Genomic DNA, 6,000 nt, shown 5'->3' with positions numbered 1-6,000 from the left:
ACAACAATAGAAATTAGTCAGAACAACAGAAGGAATACAGACTGAAAAAAAGAACAGACCCTCAGGAACCTGAGGAACTACAACAAAAGATTGAACATTTGCATCACTGGATTCCCAGAAGAAGAGAAATAGGGTGAAGCTTATAAAGGACTCAAAGAAATAATGGCCAAAATTTTCTTAAGTTTGACAAGACACAGATACCCTAAGATTCAAGAAAATGAGTGAGCCCAAACAGGATAAACTCAAAGAATGCCATGCCAAGACACATCACGATTAAACTTCTGAAAACTAAAGACAAAGAAACAATCTTGAAAGTAACCAGAGAAAAGTGACATCTTACCTATAGGGAAGAAAACACTTCAAATGACAGTGGATTTCTTATCAAAAGCCATGGAGACCAGAAAAAAGTGACACATTTATCAAGTGCTGAAAGAAGAGAACTCTCAACCTAGAATGCTAAACCTGAAATTATCCCTAGGAATGAAAGAGAAATCAAAACATTCTCAGACAAACAAAAATTAAAACAATTTTTTTCCAGCATATCCAACCAAAAAGAATGGTTAAAGAAGTTTGCTAAACAGAAGGGAAATGATAAAGGAAGGAACTTTGGAACATCAGGAAGGGAGAAATAACATAGTAGGCAAAAATATGGGTAAATAAAATAAGCAATTGGCTTTTCCTCTCATCCTAAATTTTATAAATTATGTTGGATGGTTAAAGCAAAAATTAGAACATTCTCTGATGTGGTTCTAAATGTATGCAGAGGAAATATTTAGACCAATCGAATTATAAACTAGGGAAGGTAAGGTTATGCGAAGGGAGGTAAGCTTTCTATGCTTGATCCAAATCAAAATTATGAAATGATGAAAACAACAGACTGTGATAAATTGTGTATATGTAATTTAATTTCTACAGAAATCATTCATTCATGTTTTGGCACGTATCAGTACTTAATTTCTGTTTATGGCAGAATAATATTCCATTGTATGTATTGTTGAATAATTTCTAAGAGTGGAAACAAAGTTAAAATAATGCTAGCCATTTAATAGTCAGCTGTAAAATTCACGAATGGGGCAACAAACAGCATGGGACTGAATGCTGCAAAAAAGATGGGGCACTATCGAGGTTTTTATAGTCCAAGGAACAAAGAAAGTCAGGGATGCCCACACGGTTATGAGAAATCTTTTAGATATTCATCAAACTGTCCCTTAAAGTCCTTTGTTCCTCAGAATTGTGTTTGGCCAAGAAGAAAAATGATGCAGACCTTGAGGGGTCAGTGCCTGCAGATGCAGGTTTCCAAATAGCTAGGTGACTGCTTGTCTGGAATGTAGAAGTTAAACGCACAGTGTTAGTTACACATAATTCTAAAGAAATAAACCAGCTATAATTTTTAAGAGTTTAGGTTACTTATTACCTTACACTTTTGCCCCATGAAACCAGGCTTTGGCGATATTCTCTGGGCTTGGCAAAAATGTTGTCCTCGGTTTCCACATTTTTTTTGTTTTCAACCTCCACGGTATGTACCACATTTTATTTATCCATTCATCTGTTGATGAACATTTAAGTCATTTCCATCTTTTATTTATTGTGAATAGTGCCACAAGAAACATTTCTGTACATGTATGTTTATGTTCCTGCTTTCAATTCTTTTGGATATATACCTAGGAGTGGAATTGCTGGGTCATATGCTAATTCTATATTTAACTTGTTGAGAACCTCCAAACTGTTTTCCACAGTGGCTCTACAATTTTACATTCCCATGGGAGTGCACTGGTGTCTCATTGTGCTTTTGATTTGGATTTCCTTAATGGCTAATGCTGTTGGTGACTCAAACCCACCCAGGAGCTCCTTGGCAGCAAGACCTGGCAATCTGCTCCTGTAAGGATTACAGCCTAGAAAACCATATGGGGCAGTTCCACTGTCACCTGGGGTCACTATGAGTTGAAAATCAACTCAACAGCACTCAACAATAAATGGCTAATGACATTGAGCATCTTTGCTTGTGATTGTTGGGCTCAAATCTCACTTTAACAACTCTGACCTCTGTCTAGGCATTGAGTCGCTATTCAGATGAATTAATCAGTCCCAGGGCATATGGATTTTCATTTTTTTACATCAAAAATGAAATGGAATGCATAAACATCAATAGCCTAGGCATTAGTGAGGTGAAATGGACTGGTGTTGGCCATTTTGAATTGGACAATCATATAGTCTACTATGCCAGGAATGACAACTTGAAGAGGAATAGTGTTGCATTTCATCATCAAAAAGAACCTTTCAAGATCTATCCTGAAGTACAACGCTGTCAGTGATAGGATAATATCCATACACCTACAAGGAAGACCAGTTAATACAACTATTATTCAAATTTACACACCAACCACTAAGGCCAAAGATGAAGAAATAGAAGATTTTTATCAGCTGCTGCAGTCTGAAATTGATCAAATATGCAATCGGGATGCATTGATAATTACTGGCGATTGGAATGCGAAAGTTGGAAACAAAGAAGAAGGCTCAGTAGTTGGAAAATAGGGCCTTGGTGTTAGAAACAATGCTGAAGATCGCATGATAGAATTTTGTAAGACCAATGACTTCTTCATTGCAAACACCTTTTCCCGCCAACATAAACAGTGACTATACACATGGACTTTGCCAGATGAAATACACAGGAATCAAATCAACTACATCTGTGGAAAGAGATGATGGAACAGCTCAGTATCATCAGTCAGAACAAGACCAGGGTCAACTGCAGAACAGACCACCAACTGCTCATATGTAGATTCAAGTTGAAGTTGAAGAAAATTAGAAAAAGTCCACTGGAGCCAAAATACAACCTTGAGTGTATCCCACCTGAATTTAGAGGCCATTTCAAGCATAGATTTGACACATTGAACACTAGGGACAGAAGACCAGATGAGTTGTGGAATGACATCGAGGACATCACACATGAAGAAAGCAAGAGGTCATTAAAAAGATGGTAAAGAAAGAAAAGAACAAAATGTCAGCAGAGAGTCTGAAACTTGCCCTTGAACTTAGAATAGCTAAGGCAAACAGAAGAAATGATGAAGTAAAAGACTTGAACAGAATAGTTCAAAGGGCAGCTCCAGAAGACAAAGTAAAGTATTATAACGATATCTAAAAAGACCTGGAGATAGAAATCCAAAAAAGAAGAACATGCTCAGCATTTCTCAGGTGGTATTACTGGAATACCTTATATTGTTCAAGGACCTTGATGTCTTTTGCGAAGAAGCAAAGGGGTTCTGCTTCCAGGAGGATACCATTTCCTCTCTCACCTCTACTGGTGCGCCCCTGGTACCTGGTACCCACTGAATGTCCTTCAGATGCTCCCATCCACATTCCTAACTCTGACTTGTAATAAATTCTTTATGATTCCTAAATCTCAGGTCTCTATTCCACTTAGATTTGCCTCCTGAGATAAATTATCAGTACTGTGAGTCAAACCATCCTGATTTCCAACACACGTGCTCCAGCAAGGAGGAAAGAGATGAACATCCATGGCCTGGAACGAGTTATAGGTCATATCGTTGCCCCTACAGGTGTACACACACATGAAGCTCTCCATGATGAAATTAAAGAAGAAAAAATTTTAACTGAACTTAGATATTGTAATTTAATACTGAGGATTCTTAATATCAACAAAACACAATTGTATTTCCAATAATAGCCACAACAATATGAACTAATTAGTTTTACACAATACTGGTGATGTCAGATGGACTTTGACTGAAAGCAAAGAATACCATAAAGTTGTCTACCTGTGTTTTGTTGACCTTGCAAAGGCATGGACTGTGTAGATCATAAGATATTATGGATAACATTATGGAGAATGGGAATTCCTGAACATTAATTGTGCTCAGGACGAACCTGTACACAGACAAAGATGTTGGAACAGAACAAGGGGACACCGCATAGTTTAAAATCAGGAAAGGTGTGCTTCAGGGTTGTATCCTTCACCATACTTATTCAATCTGGATATTGAGCAAATAATCTGAGAGGCTGAACTTTATGAAGAAGAATGGGTCATTAGGATTAGACAAAGACTCATTAACAACCTGCAATATGCAGATGACACAACCTTGCTTGCTGAAACTGAAGTGGATTTGAAGCACTTATTGGTAAAAGTCAAAGACTACAGCCTTCAGTATGGATTACACAACAGAAAGAAAATAAAAATCCTCACAACTGGACCAATAAGCCACATTATGATAAACAGAGAAAATATTGAAGTTGTCGAGGATTTCGTTTTACTTGGAGGCATAAACAACGCCCATGGAAGCATCAGTCAAGAAATTCATTGACACATTGCATTGGGCAAATCTGCTGCAAAAGACCTCTTTAAAGTGTTAAAAAGCAAAGATGTCACTCTAAAGACTAAGGTGTATCTGACCCAAGCCATGTTGTTTCCAATTGGCTCATATGCATGTGAAAGCTGGACAATGAATAACGAAGACTGAAGAATAACTGATACCTTTGAATTATTGTGTTGGTCAAGAATATCAAATATACCATGTACTGCCAGAAGAATGAGCAAACCTGCCTTGGAAGAAGTACAACCAGAATGCTCCTTACAAGCAAAAATGGTGAGACTTCATCTCACATACTTTGGACATGTTATCAGAAGGGATCTGTCCCTGAAGATGGACATCATGCTTGGTAAAGGAGAGGGTCAGTGAAAAAGATGAAGACCCTCAGTGAGATGGATTGACACAGTGGCTGCAACAATGGGCTCAAGCATAACAAAAATTGAGCATGGTGCAGGACCAGTGTTTCGTTCTGTTGTACATAGGGTCCCTATGAGTCCGAACCAACTTGATGGCACCTAACAACAACAACAACAGCATTATTCATAATTTGTTACTATCCACACAGTCTAATACATTTGCAGATTCAATAAAACAAGGTAAACATCTTTCTGGTAGTCTCTGTTTTCAGTCAAGATCCATCTGACATCAGCAATGATATCCCTAGTTCCATGTCCTCTTCTGAAGCTGGCTTGAATTTCTGGCACTTTCCTGCCATATACTGTTGCAATCATTTTTGAAGTATCTTCACCAAAATTTTACTTGCATGTGATATTAATGATATTGTTGGATAATTTTTGCATTCTGTTGGATCACCTTTCTTTGGAATGGGCACAAATATGGATTTCTGCCAGTCAGCTGACTAGGTAGCTATCTTCCAAATTTCTTCGCATAGTTGAGTGAGCGCTTCTAATGTAGTATCCATTTGTTGTTGAAACATCTCAGTTGGTATTTCATCAATTCCTAGAGCCTTGTTTTTCACCAGTGTCTTCAGTGCAGCTTAGACTTCTTCCTTCCATACCATGTTTTCTTGATCATATGCTACTCCTGAAATGTTTGAACTTTGACTAACTCTTTTTGGCACAGTGGCTCCGGGTATTCCTTCCGTCTTCCTTTGATGCTTCCTCTGTAGGTCAATATTTTGCCTGTAGAATCCTTCAGTATTGCAATTCAAGGCTTGAATTTTTTCTTCAGTTCTTTCAGCTTGAGAAATGCCCAGTGTCTTCTTCCCTTTTCGTTTTCTTACTCCAGGTCTTTGCACATTTCATTATGATACTTTACTTTGTCTTCTCAAGCAGCCCTTTGAAATCTTTTACTTCATCATTTCTTCCTTGCACTGTCAAATGCTTTTGTGTAGTCAATAAAACACAGGTAAACATTGGTTTGGTATTCTCTGTTTTCAGCCAAGATCCATCTGACATCAGCAATGATATCCCTGTTTCCAAGTCCTCTTCTGGATCCACCTTGAATTTCTGGCAGTTCCCTGTCGATGTACTGCTACAACTGCTTTTGAATGACCTTCAGCAAAATTTTACTTGCGTATGTTTTAATGATATTGTTCGATAATTTCCTCATTCAGTTGGATCACCTTTCTTTGTAATAGGCATAAATATGAATCTCTTCCAGTCGGTTGGCCAAGACCGTCTTCCAAATTTAATGGCATAGACAAGTGAGCACT

This window comes from Elephas maximus, chromosome 7, assembly GCF_024166365.1.
Source record: "Elephas maximus indicus isolate mEleMax1 chromosome 7, mEleMax1 primary haplotype, whole genome shotgun sequence".
Classification (NCBI taxonomy): Eukaryota; Metazoa; Chordata; class Mammalia; order Proboscidea; family Elephantidae; genus Elephas; species Elephas maximus.
This window is presented reverse-complemented; position numbering follows the sequence as displayed.